Source organism: Syngnathus scovelli, unplaced genomic scaffold (genome assembly GCF_024217435.2).
Source record: "Syngnathus scovelli strain Florida unplaced genomic scaffold, RoL_Ssco_1.2 HiC_scaffold_29, whole genome shotgun sequence".
Lineage (NCBI taxonomy): Eukaryota > Metazoa > Chordata > Actinopteri > Syngnathiformes > Syngnathidae > Syngnathus > Syngnathus scovelli.
Genome location: NW_026061381.1, coordinates 53,081 through 67,734, shown reverse-complemented (window position 1 = coordinate 67,734; position 14,654 = coordinate 53,081). Strand labels below are relative to the sequence as shown.

Below are 14,654 nucleotides of genomic sequence, written 5' to 3'. Positions count from 1 at the left end.
GAAAGATGTTTATTTTATGAGATCACATCAAACGGCAAACATTCTGACCAAATATATCATATTGAAGAATCGGTGAAAGCATACATCCAAATAAAGTAATCAAAACGGCAACACGGTGAGGGGTATCTGAAAATCAGAGCAGAGTTTTAACTCACAAACACCTGGTAACAGAGGTGAGGAAACGGGAAACACTTCCTTAAAGTAAGCCTTAAGAACTTTACAGTTTAAGATTAGTCACAAACAGGTGGTGCATCAATGTCCTTGAGGATCCTGCATTGTTTGAAAGTGAGAATGGTCGTTAGTTTCAATCCCTGCTTTTTGTACAGATCATATTCAAAATGCATTTTTTTACAACAAACTTGATAGCCTCCCCTTCATTTTCAGTGGGAACAGTGTTGTTGGTCTCCCTTTTTTTGCTAGTGTGTCATAGTCTGGAGTAAAATTTGTTGTGGCAATTCTTAGGAGAGATCCGAGGTGTTGGTCCGTTTACCTAGATCTGTGACGGGTTGATGTTGATGTTCATGTGGCTGAACGTCACGTCGCGTACGTCAAGCCAAATTGGCCACTCTTTTTAAACACTAGGCACTCAGTGTCTACCTTGCTTTTCCTTGGGCGACTCATTTTAATGGAAGGATTCCGGGGGAAGGTTTGTGGGTGGCTTTACCGTAAAACTGTATCCGAAAGCTCGGCGCGCAAATTACAAGAATGCTGTCGTCACAGCCCACGCTCTAAATTCGGAACTGATACAAATAGAGCGCGAGTGCGCCATTTCCGTACTACTGAGTACGTACACGCACTTGTGAGTGTGCACCGAGCTTTCTGACACGGCTTCCGGTAGTAAATGCGCAGGTGAGTGGGTCCCCATCTACTGGGGAAACGCAGTTATTGCAGGCAAAATGACCGGATTAAACGGTCCCGTGGGCCAGATGTGGCCCGAGGGCCGTAGTTTGCCCATACCTGGCCTAGAGACATCCCTTTTTTTTTTTTTTTTCAATTAGAACGGAATTTGATAGAATGTATAAAGTGAACACATTTGCCGCATTGGAAATTAAAAATGGACGCCGATTACTAAGAATAAAGCTAAAATTAAATGCCAGTTTATCGATCGGGTTCCGCACGCAGCCACACTGGTGGCGCCATTGCTGTGACGTCACAAGTTGTACATCCGGATCTCAACAAACCCAAACAACATGGCAGATGATAGCGACAGCTCCGTTTCTAGCGGCAATATTAGCATCATTTTATCCGATTCAGAAACCTCTTTTGACGCAGAATATGATGATTCTAGCAGTTCACTTGGGCTGAGCTGAGCACATTTTCTGAATTGTGCCCCTCCCGTCACTCTGGTTAGGTTGGCATAGTAAAATTGCTCTTGGGGGCTTTAGAGTGCCGAGTTGATCTCGGCACATGAAGAAAAGACTACCTGCAACGTTTGGTTTAGGTTTTATAAGCATTTTTAATTTTATTGCTTAAATCGCATTTTCTCGACGAGCTGAGCACGTTTTCTGAATTGTGCCTCTCCCGTCACTGTAGTTAGGTTGGCATAGTAAAAAGTTCTCAGGGGGCTTTAGAGTGCCGAGTTGACCACTGCGCATGGAGAAATGAACATCTGCAGCGCTTGGTTTAGGTTTTAGGCGCATTTTTAATTTTATTGCTTAAATCGCATTTTTTCGACGAGCTGAGCACGTTTTCTGAATTGTGCCCCTCCCGTCACGCTTCGACATACTATTCAAAGTCAAAGTCTCAAAGTCTCCTTTATTGTCAATTCCTCCGCATGTCAAGACACACAAAGAGATCGAAATTACGTTTCTCACTATCCCAGGGTGACAAGACAGAGTTCACAACACACATACCGTAATTTCCGGACTATAAGCCGCGACTTTTTCCCAAAATTTTGAACCCTGCGGCTTATAGTCAGGTGCGGCTTATGTAAGATTTTTTCGTGATTTTTGTGATAACTATCACTTTTATACACTTGTAAAAAGGCTGTGGACCACTGTTGTGCGGTATCTTGAAGAAAAAAACAACAAAAATACTATTTTGAAAAACTACTGTGGCTGCTGCTTCTTCTGGCTGTGTTGGTTGTGACTATTATGATCTTTAGTAGGAATGCACGCTAGGTGATCTGCGTCAAAGGGCTCTAAACCCTTTCTCTTACTCTGCCATGTGACTCAGAGATTACACAAAGCAGTGGCGCTGTTTGGACCATCTGCATTGTGTTAAAACCCAATCAATCAGCACTTAAATTCAATTCTTCTGACATTTTGCTCACCAAAAACGAGTTGTAATGAATGTGAACTTTTAATGCATTTTATTCAGAAGGTTACTTTGAACCCTGAGGCTTAAATGGCGGTGCGGCGTATTTATGGATTTTTACTGCTTTCTGTGTACTGTCTTTCTTTGTAAAAAAACTCATGTGCACGTGCGGCTTATAGTCCGGTGCGGCTTATGTAAGAAAAAAACTAAAATATCCCTGAATTTTAGCTGGTGCGGCTTATAGTCCAGTACGGCTTATAGTCCGGAAATTACGGTACAAGTAAACAACACAGGAAAAATAAAACAAGAAGATAAACAATAAGAGTGATAGCACGCTAGCCGCTCCCGATGCACAGCAGAGTCCAGAAAGATGACAGTCAACCAGGCCACTGTGAACACGAGCATACAGCAGGCACGCACTGTCCGGTTCGTGGATCCTATCAGGCGAACGCAACCCATCTTGTCGTCCCGCGAACGAACGTACGCCAGGAGAATGAAAGGCACGGCTGGGCGAGCTGGGTTGGCCGCAAGCCTGGCCCGACGTCTCCGCGTTGGCCCCTCTTCTCTTTTTGTTTACATTCACTGAAGCTAAACGCGTACAACTTGAGACGTCATGAGACGTCACTTCCGGCTGGCGGCTCGGTGCAGTCAAACTCGTCTGCGCGGCAAATTTAAATTATATTTTTCAGAGCAACAGCTTCCTTTCGTTGTTTCGATTGTCAATTTATATTTATAAGCCCATAAGCTAACTAAAACCGATTTATACATATACCGGTGTCTCTGGGCCTTTAAGCTTTCGCAATTCTGCTGTAACAGCCTCTGACAGTACAGACCCGGCGCACTCCGCACTCTATTTCCATCAGTGCCGAATTTCGAGTGTGGGCTGTGACGTCAACATTCTCGTAATTCGCGCACTGAACTTTCAGATACAGTTATACGCTAATCCCACCCACAAACCTTCCCATAGAATCCTTCCATTAAAATGAGTGGCCCGAGGAAAAGAAAGGTGGACACTGAGTGCCGAGTGTTTAAAAAAAAAAGAGTAGACAATTTGGCTCGACCTACGTGTGCGAGCAGACGTTCAGCCACATGAACGTTATCAAAGCCCGTCACAGATCTAGGTTAAGGGACCGACACCTCGGCTCTATCCTAAGTATTACCACAACACATTTTACTCCAGACCATGATGCACCTGCAAAAACGGGAGACCAATTGATTTCTTTATTACTTTATTTAGATGTATTCTTTCACTGATTCTTCAAGATGATGTATTTGGTCAGAATGTTTACCGTTTGATGTGATTTCGCCTCATTAGATAAACATATTTCATAAATCTGACCTGCAGGCGCTGAAGTTATGGAAACTATTATTCATAATAACAGTGTCGTAAATAATGAGAATCACTGCTAGTAGTTTTTTGGTGAAATATTTTTTTAATGCTGTTAATAAATGCATTTGTTTTCAAAAAGCTTTTTTTGAATATGCATGGTTTACTACCTACTAAAAGTACAAACCTTTTATGCAATGACCTTTACATGTAATTTCTATTACTTCACACAAACACTACATCCATCTGCTCCTGTTTCGGCCCCCCAGTCTAAATTTAGAACCAAATTCGGCCCGCTAGTCAAAAAGTTTGCCCACCCCTGCTCTAGACCCTGCAGACATTTTCTTGGCCCTCGGTGTCACTAAAAGACTAGCGTTTTGCGAACGAAGGTTACGAGACGGAACATAAGGAACAACTAGGTCGATGAGATATGAAGGCGCGAAGCCATGCAGTGATGTATAGACTAATAGAAGAACCTTGAAGTCACATCTTAAATTGACCGGGAGCCAATGTAAATTGGCTAATATTAGGGTAATGTGATCAAATTTTCATGCCCGTGAGAGCAGCCTCGCAGCAGCATTTTGTACTAACTGTAGACTTCTGATGCTGGACTTAGGAAGACCAAAGAATAATGCATTACAGTAGTCAAGGCACGACGTGACGAACGCATGTATAATAGTTTCCGCATCACCGGTTGAGAGGATTGGACGAATCTTAGCAATATTATGAAGGTGAAAAAACGCAATTCTGGTTATATTCTTAATGTGCTTTTGAAAGGAGAGCGTTTGCTCAAATTGATTAGTTACAGTATCGCTCTGAGTGATAGTACGGTTATCTATAGTTATAGTGGTTTCCTTAAATAAGTGTTGATAACGAGTTGGACCAATTATCAACATCTCAGTTTAAATCTGGGTTAAGACGAAGGAAGTTGGGAGACATCCATTGCTTGATGTCCGCAAGGCACGCCTCAAGATTACAACAGTCCCGCGGATCTGTCATCGATAACGGCATATATAATTGGGTGTCATCCGCGTAACATTGAAAACTAATATTATATTTACGTATTATGTTCCCGAGCGGAATCATATAAATATTAAATAGAATTGGTCCGAGTACCGATCCCTGTGGGACACTACATGTAACATTATAGAGCTCAGAGGACGTATTGCCATGGACCACTCGGTGCGTCCTGTCTGATAGATAGGAATAGAACCAGCCTAGTGCTGACCCTGAAATACCAAAAAAACTTTTAAGATGCCCTAATAAAATATCGAAGTCTACAGTGTCGAAGGCAGCACTAAGATCGAGTGGTAACAATACCGATGAAGTGTTTGAATCAATAGCTATTAGGAGATCATTAGTCACTTTAGCAAGTGCTGTCTCAGTGGAATGATTGGCTCTAAAACCAGACTGAAAAGATTAGTATCGATTATTGGCGACCATGTAATCAATAAGCTGCTATGAAAGGGAGGTTTGAAACTTGCCTATAATTACTGAGACAGTCTGGGTCAAGATTTGGTCGCTTAACTAACGGTTTAATGATAGCGGTTTTAAAGGCTGTTGGCACTATCCCAGAGGAGACAGACAGATTGATTATATTTAAGACGGACGGTCCTAAAATTTGAAATAATTCTTTAAGTAGTTTGGCTGGAAACGGGTCGAGTAAATATGTTGTTTGTTTAGCTGCACTAACCAATTGTGTAAGCCTTTCAAGGGACACACTTTAAAAATTTGAGAGGGTTATTGCATGATCATCAGCGCCGGTAATCGGCGGTCTCGACTGAGCAATTGGAATGGTATTCTTGATCTCATCCCTAATGGATTCAATCTTCCGAGCAAAAATTTTCATGAACTCGTCAGCTGAGTGGAAGGAGCTATCAGGGCGTAGTGTTAGCTTTGCCACTGTACCAAATAGGTATTTAGGATTGTTTTTATTGAGATTAATGACTTGCGAAAAATAACGAGTTTTTGCTAAGATAAGCGCATCTTTATATTTCAGGAGGCTGTCCTACCATGCCTGATGGAAAACCTCAAGTTTGGTTAAACGCCATCTGCGCTCATGCTTTCTACATAATTGCTTAAGCGTACGTGTTTCATCTGTGAACCACGGAGTAGGCAATCTACGGCGAGTTTTCAGACGTAGTGGCGCCACAGAGTCGATGGCGTTTAAAAATGTCGCATTGAATTCATTTGTATGATTACCAATAGAGCCGATATATGTGGGAAATATAGCAGATGCCGGCGACAGTAATTCAGATGAAGTTAATATTACGGCTACTATAATTCTGATTGCTCTCTTGGCCACACCCCCACCCTTTTTTCGAGGACGCGCCACATGCGAGCTCACAATATTTGGACGCGAGGCCTCGTTAAGCGGCAGCAGTTCATTAGGTTTTAAGCAGGTCTCGCAAAGACCAAAAAATGTTTAGATTATGTTCCGTGATGAGGTCATTAACGAGAACTGCTTTCGTATGAAGCGATCCAATATTCATAAAACCGAGTTTAAGTGTAATCGGTCGATCAGGGAAATGTAATGAATAAGCAATAAAAAGAATTACGTTTCAATTGTTCGATTAGCTAACAATAATTTTCACTCACCCTTCTCAATAGAGCAAAAACTATGTAGTCTCGAAGTTCTCTCGATTGAAAACTCAAAGATATAGTAAAAAAGGTAAGACGCTAGAGGTCTAAAATGCTGTTTGGTGGAAAAGTCGAGTGATCAGTTCTCCTTGTTCCAAAATCCAAATTCTGTTTAAAAGAACAGGCTGGCCTAAAGAAGGGAGATGCCGCCGCCCTAAAAATGGCCCCTCTCTCCTGCACCGAGGTCTGCATCTCCCAGCCTGTCTTTAAGCTTAAAATTTGACTAAATCCAATTTGAAGATAGTATAAATTCATCCTAAGAGACCTTGGGTTAATCTCAGAAAGGATGACAACTATCTTTTTCTAATTGGCGTCCTCGACCCACGGGCAGAAGCCCGCGAGAGAGAGAACCCTGCTCTTTGTCCGAACGAACCTTTTATACCAGTTCAGTTCGTGGGTACTATGCCTGCTTGGTCACGTACCAGTTTTTTTCCATGACGTCATCCATTGGCCTCAGATGATCCAAATGCTTCGAGAATAGACTGCACCTGCATCTCGGCCAGTCTCAACCGGATTCAACCAGATGAGGTGACCATGTTCTCGGGGATGTAACAATTTTCTCAGGGATGCTTCATCCTGTTTTTTCCACTTCCAAATCAGGTCAACTGTTCGTCAACGTGACATTTGCAAATGTTTTTTCTCTGACCTGTGTTCCGTCAAACAGCATTTTGTTTAGGCCTCAACTAGATGAACGTGACCTCATGTGTGGGATCTCAGGCTTCCACCACTTAGTATCACCATTAACCTACTCCGCCTCCTTGTCTTCACTCACATTTATACATTCAGAATCAGAATCAGAATCAGAAAACCTTTATTGTCATTCTACATAGTACAATGAAATTGGAGACCTCCATCCAGTGCATAGTCAAGTAATCGACTAGTAGAAAAGTAGATGAAATAATCAGAAACAGTAGTGCGGACAAAGTGCAGCAATAGTGCAGGAGGAAAGTGTCATCAGTGTCGGCTGGAGTTCATGTGTAAATGGAACATCAATATTACATATATGTTTGATATTGATTAAACATCGTGACAATAATAACACATACTTTCACGATAGTCAACTTAACACAATCATAACTATGATCGTGGATTCTCCTCGTTAGCAGATTAAAACCCTCAAGCATCTTCAAAACGTATTTTGACAAGGTGGTGACCTCTAGGTCAAGCTCAAGCGTGGGATTGCAGTCTTCCACCCATGGTATCACGGTCAACCTCTTGTCCTTACTCAACTCTTAATACATTCATGTGTAAATGAAACATCAGTGCTATGACGCTGCTCAAGTTGCTACTAACTATACAATATTGCAAAGCAAAATAAAATAAAGTATATTACAGCTTACTCTAACTGTGATTCACATGTCTCATTCTCATCCCTAACGATGAGCATGGGCTTCTCTAATTAGCAAATTAAAATATTAAAGCAGTTTCAAAGTATATTATAGCGAAACAAAATAATATAACATAATCCAAAATTGTGTGTTGCTGTGCTTCAGAACAAGTCTTCATCTAATCGATGACTTTTTTTAAACTATTAATTTACTATGTTAGGTTAATCTGACTTCTGGTGAAATTTGGAACAGGAATGGAGGTTTACTGGTTCAACCAACAAATTCCCCTTTCCCAATTTAACAATAGTTAATTTTGAAGAACTAACTTCCAAGTAACCCTTACTCAGGCCCCCTTCTTCAGGTCTTCCATGTCAAGCTTTGAAATTTGGAATTTCATCTTTGCCAATTCATCTGGGCCAAATCCAATACACACTCATATTTTACCATCCTATCCACTAACTCGACAATTGATAATGGCTTTATATAGGAGTTGGGAACGTGTGTAACTCCAGGTGAACATACTCAGAGTTGATTGAACTAACTCAGATCAGCTTTTCTGAAACCGAATAATTAGTCTCCCATCTCAAAGTAAGTCAACTCAGAGTTCAGGGATAGACTCAGAGTATGTTGAACCTGCTTTCTGGAAAACCCCTCTGGTCACGCCTTAATGATGTCTGTATACCTTGGACCCTCTGAATGACAAAAGTGACATCTAGTGGTTAGAACAAGTAACCTGAACAAGTGACCTGCAGTCCACACAATTTTTCAGCAGACATGAGCATGAATGCCTCCAAGTGCTCCCGATGAGGTGTGCTCCGCAAGTTGTTTTGGGCAAATTTGAGTGTCTCACATGCAATCTGGGAGATTGAGAGGGTCAACAAATACTTGCCAGTCCAATGATATAGTAGGCATCTGTTAGCAAATTGTACTGACTTTAGTACACACGTAATTAGGATGGTTAGTAGGCTACTTTTTTATCCATCCATCCATCCATCCATCCATCCATCCATCCATCCATCCATCCATCCATCCATCCATCCATCCATCCATCCATCCATCCATCCATCCATCCATCCATCCATCCATCCATCCATCCATCCATCCATCATCTTCCACTTATCCGGGGTCGGGTCACGGGGGCAGCAGCTTTAGGAGGGACTCCAAGACTTCCCTCTCCCCAGCCACTTCATCCAGCTCATCCCGTGGGACCCCAAGGTGTTCCCAGGCCGGCTGAGAGACATAGTCTCTCCAGCGCGTCCTGGGTCATCCCCGGGGTCTCCTACCGGTGGGACATGCCCGGAACACCTCCCCAGGGAGGCGTCCAGGAGGCATCCTCATAAGATGCCCGAGCCACCTCATCTGGCTCCTCTCAACGTGGAGGAACAGCGGCTCTACCCCGAGTCTCTCCCGGATGACCGAGCTTCTCACCTCATCTCTGAAGGAGAGCCCGGAGATCCTGCGGAGAAAACTCATTTCGTCCGCTTGTATCCGGGATCTCGTTCTTTCGGTCACGACCCATAGCTCGTGACCATAGGTGAGGGTAGGAGTGTAAATCGACCGGTAAATTGAGAGCTTTGCCTTTTGGCTCAGCTCTCTCTTCACCACAACGGACCGGTACAGGGTCCGCATTACTGCCGACGCTGCACCGATCCGCCTGTCGATCTCGCGCTCCATCCTCCCCTCACTCGTGAACAAGACTCCAAGATACTTGAACTCCTCCACTTGGGGCAGGATCTCATCCCCGATCTGGAGAGGGCATTCCACCCTTTTCCGATCGAGGACCATGGACTCGGATTTGGAGGTGCTGACCCCCAACCCGACCGCTTCACGCTCGGCTGTGAACCGTTCCAGCGAGAGCTGGAGATCACAGCCTGAAGAAGCCAACAGCACTACATCATCTGCAAAAAGCAGAGACGCGATGCTGAGGTCCCCAAACCGGACCCCCTCAACGCCTCGGCTGCGCCTAGAAATTCTGTCCATAAAAATGATGAACAAATTCGGTGACAAAGGGCAGCCTTGGCGGAGTCCAACCCTCACTGGGAACGAATCCGACTTACTGCCGGAAATGCGGACCAGGCTCTGGCATCGGTGATACAAGGACCGAACCGCCCTTATCAGTTGGCTCGGCACCCCATACTTCCGAAGCACCCTCCACAGAACCTCCCGAGGGACACGGTCGAACGCCTTCTCCAAGTCCACAAAACACATGTGGACTGGTTGGGCGAACTCCCATGCACCCTCGAGGATCCTGCCGAGGGTTTAGAGCTGGTCCACTGTTCCACGGCCAGGACAAAAGCCACACTGCTCCTCCTGAATCCGAGGTTCAACCTCCCGACGGACCCTCCTCTTCAGCACCCCTGACCTTACCGGGGAGGCTGAGGAGTGTGATTCCCCTGTAATTGGAACACACCCTCCGTTCCCCCTTCTTAAATAGGGGAACCACCACCCCAGTCTGCCAATCCAGAGGCACTTCCCCCGATGCCCACGCAATGTTGTAGAGGCGTGTCAGCCATGACAGCCCCACAACATCCAGAGCCTTTAAGAACTCTGGGCGGATCTTATCCACCCACAGGGCCTTGCCACCGAGGAGTTTTTTAACTACCTCAGTGACTTCGACCCCAGAGATTGGAGAATCCGCCTCAGAGTCTCCAGGTCCTGCTTCCTCAATGGAAGGCGTGTAGGTGGAATTGAGGAGGTCTTCGAAGTATTCTCCCCACCGACTCACGACGTCCCGAGTCGAGGTCAGCAGCACGCCATCCCCACTGTAAACAGTGTTGACGTTCCACTGCTTCCCCCTCCTGAGACGCCGGATGGTGGACCAGAATTTCCTCGAAGCCGTCCGGAAGTCATTCTCCATTGCCTCACCAAACTCCTCCCGCGCCCGGGTTTTTGCCTCAGCAACCGCCGAAGCCGCGTTCCGCTTGGCCATCCGGTACCTGTCAGCTGCCTCCGGAGTCCCGCAGGCCAAAACGGCCCGATAGGACTCCTTCTTCAGCTTGACGGCATCCCTTACCGCCGGTGGCCACCAGCGGGTTCGGGAATTGCCGCCACGACAGGCACCAACGACCTTAGGCCACAGCTCTGGTCGGCCGCCTCAACAATGGAGGCACGGAACATGGTCCACTCAGACTCAATGTCCCCCGCCTCCCCCGTGACACGGGAAAAGCTCTGCCGGAGGTGGGAGTTGTAGCTCTTCCTGGCAGGAGATTCTGCCAGACGTTCCCAGCAGACCCTCACAGAGCGTTTGGGTCTGCCAGGTCGGACCGGCATCTTTCCCCACCATCGGAGCCAACCCACTACAAGGTGGTGATCAGTTGACAGCTCCACCCCTCTCTTCACCCGAGTGTCCAAAACATGTGGCCGCCAATCCGATGACACGACTACAAAGTTGATCATTGAACTGCGGCCTAGGGTGTCCTGGTGCCAAGTGCACACATGGACACCCTTATGTTTGAACATGGTGTTCATTATTGAAAATCCGTGTCGAGCACAGAAGTCCAATAATAGAACACCGCTCGGGTTCAGATCGGGGGGGGGGGGCGTTCCTCCCAATCACGCCCTTCCAGGTCTCACTGTCATTGCCCACGTGAGCATTGAAGTCACCCAGTAGAACGATGGAGTCCCCAGAAGGAGCGCTCTCCAGCACTTCCTCCAGGGACCCCAAGAAGGGTGGGTACTCTGAGCTGCCGTTTGGTGCATAGACACAAACAACAGTCAGGACCCGTCCCCCCACCCGAAGGCGGAGGGAGGCTATCCTCTCGTTCACCGGGGTGAACCTCAATGAGCAGGCGCCCAGCCAGGGGCAATAAGTATACCCACACCTGCTTGACACCTCTCACCGTGGGCAACTCCAGAGTGGAAGAGAGTCCAGCCCCTCTCGAGAGGGCTTGTACCGGAACCCAAACTGTGCGTGGAGGCTAGTCCAACTATACGTATCTAGTCGGAATTTTTCTGCCTCGCACACCAGCTCGGGCTCCTTTCCAGCCAGAGAGGTGACATTCCATGTCCCAAGAGCCAGCTTCTGCAGCCGGGGGGATCAGACCGCCAATGTCCCTGCCGTTGGCCGCCGCCCAGTTCACATTGCACCCGACCCCTTTGGCCCCTCCCACAGGTGGTGAGCCCATGGGAAGGGGGACCCACGTTTCCTTTTCGGGCTGTGCCCGGCCGGGCCCCATTGGCGAAGGCCCGGCCACCAGACGCTCGCCTTCGAGCCCCGCCTCCAGGCCTGGCTCCAGAGGGAGGCCCCGGTGACCCACGTCCGGGCGAGGGAAAACGAAGTCCATTTATTTTAATCATCATAAAATGATGACGGCTGTGAGCCGTGCTTTGTCTGGCCCCTCACCTAGGACCCGTTTGCCATGGGTGACTACCAGGGGCATGAAGCCCCCGACAACATGGCTCCTAGGATCATAGGGGCACGCAAACCCCTCCATTACGATAAGTTGACGACTCACGGAGGTGTACTTTTTTATCTTGCATCATTAATATTGTTTCCCATGAATAAAACAATTGTCAGGTCTAAATACCATCAGAAATTAAGTCACACACTGAAACAAAGAGGAGAAGACAACCAGTATTCATTTTACTCACGAAGAGAATTACAGGAAGGCTCAGTTACAGTCTCCGCTAATTCTGAGTTCTTACTCTTGCATTCTCTTCTTTTTAATATTCTAGGTTGCCCTGGTCACAAAGGCGTTGGTACACTAAAGGGAGGGGAAATTGTAGCTGTAGCAATGCTGATTAGCTAACGAATGTTATGTGGTCCGAGGCCTTAGCCGATTCGTGACTCCAGCAGTGCAGAGTCTGTTCTGTTGCTCCTCAGGTGGTTGGCAGCCGGTTGGCTGACTCGATTAGATATCTTGGAGCGTGTTGAGTGCCGTTTTGCTGTCGAACAATGCAACTAGACTTTCTTGCTAAGAGACAAGCCTGAAGGAAAAGATGGCGCCGTGATGGCAAGCCGTCTGCCTCGCTCCTTTGATGTTAAGTCTTTTTCCCTGCTCCTGCTGCTTTCTGCCTTCCGATACGTTTCTGCTCTGCTGCCATATGATCGACAAACCCTTCTTGACCTTAGGGCTTGGTTTGAATCCCCACTGCTACCTGATCGCCCATTTTTCGATCAGCAAACACCGGTGCTGGCGGACATTCCTGAACACCTGCGCCGACTGTCTACTGTGTCTCCCTGGAGGGATCGCGACCAAAAGTCCCATTCTGACGCCAGCTGTCATGCCCTCTAACCCAGAGAAAGCGCTCTAGAAGACGAGGGAGACGTGCCGGTGTGATTGTCCGCCTCAAAGCTCACCTGAGAGTCTCCTCCTCGGCTGAGCTGCGCAGCGGATTTTCTCCTCATGTCCGATTCGTATGCAGCCGTTGGATCCAGCCCATCGTTCCGGTACCAGCCCCACTGATTACTCCGGTAAACGGGCCTGCTACCCTGGCGCAGCTTAAAACTGGAAGATCACGGAGAAAGCTTGTTTACATCGAACCTCCCAACGCCGGTTCCATCTCGCCCGCCTGGTCCTCCGCTCTTCCGGTCGCATCGCTGACACGTCATCAGAGCGCTGACACCGCGGTAAGGAATATCGCGAGAAACATTGCGAAACTTGGCCATACTGTCTGTCGAGGGAGGAGAGGTGTGGATCCCAGACTGCTCTGTCCCATCCAGAGAGCTACTGATCAATTCCACATTAATACTAAACTTTTTAATGCTCAGTCCCTGTCAAATAAATCAAGCTTGGTCTATGATCACATTCTTGATAAAGATATTGACCTGATGTGCCTCACTGAGACCTGGCACCAACCTCAGGTTTTTTCATCATTAAATGAAGCCTGCCCCCCTGGTTACAGTTACCTGCAGAGAGCTCGCTGTACTGGCCGAGGTGGTGGCCTGGCAGTGATCTACTGCGACATTCTCAAGCTGTCTCCTCTGCCTTTACCTGAAGTGTCCTCTTTTGAATATCTGGCCTTCAAATCAAAACCTCCGTCCAAGATCAATGCTGTTCTTATTTACCGGCCGCCCAAACCACACCCATCGTTCATCCCTGAGTTTCATGATCTCCTCACCTCCCTCTGCTCTCTATCTTTCAATAATATAATACTGGGTGATATGAACATTCATATTGATAATCCCTCCTCCCCCCTGACAGCTGATTTCCTTCATGTCTTGGACTGTCTCAACCTCACACAGCATGTTGATGCTCCCACACACGCCAGGGGGCGCACTTTAGACCTGGTCATCTCAGACTCTCCCTCCAGCAATAATCTGGCAGTATATGATCTGGGTGTCTCCAACCACAGTGTTATTTCCATGGACATTTCCTGCCCATCCCACACACCCCAGCCTAAATGCGATATTCATTTTCACAAAGTTAAAAACATTAACTCTGCCATTTTGCACTCTGACTTCCAAATGCTGGCCTCGGGCAACGTTCCTTTAGCTACTGAATTGGTTGAACACTATAACCATTCCCTTCGCTGCCTCCTGGATGGACATGCCCCTCTCAAGACAAGGACTGTGTCTTTCTCCTCTACTGCCCCCTGGTTCACTGATGAACTGCACAGGATGAATACTGAAGGCCGGGCCATCGAAAGGCGTGCTAATTCATCTGGCCAGGTGGTACACAAGCTGGCCTACAAGGAACATCAGAAGGCCTATGCAGCAGCCCTTAAATAAGCCTGGTCCATCTACTACTCAAACATCATCAATAACAGTCCTGTAAATTCAAAGCAGCTTTTTACCACCGTAAATCACCTCCTTAACCCCAAAAACCAAATACATACAGAATCAACGGTAGAACAATGCAACAGGTTCCTTGTCTTTTTCAAAGACAAGATCACTTCCATCTGGTCTCAGCTCTCAGGCTCCCCAGTACCATCTCTGCAATCTGCCTGCCCTCAACCTCCACCTTTTAGCACCTTTGCTGCTGTCACTCAGTCCGAAGTTGAGCATTTCATCAAAAAAATGAAACCCTCCACCTCCCCCTTGGACCCCATTCCTAAAACTCTCATCAAATCTAACCTGTCTGCCATAAGCCCTCTTATCACACAAATAATAAACCACTCACTAAACTCGGGCCATGTCCCACCATCACTCAAAACCGCCGTTA

At 46.8% G+C, this 14,654-nt stretch overlaps 1 protein-coding gene across 7 annotated transcripts in view; it reads left to right on the top strand.

Moving 5' to 3' along the window:
• Positions 1-14,654, top strand: part of LOC125993437 (1-phosphatidylinositol 4,5-bisphosphate phosphodiesterase delta-3-A-like) — an 82,287-nt gene that overhangs the window by 56,698 nt on the left and 10,935 nt on the right. The gene's annotated exons all lie outside the window — the stretch shown is intronic.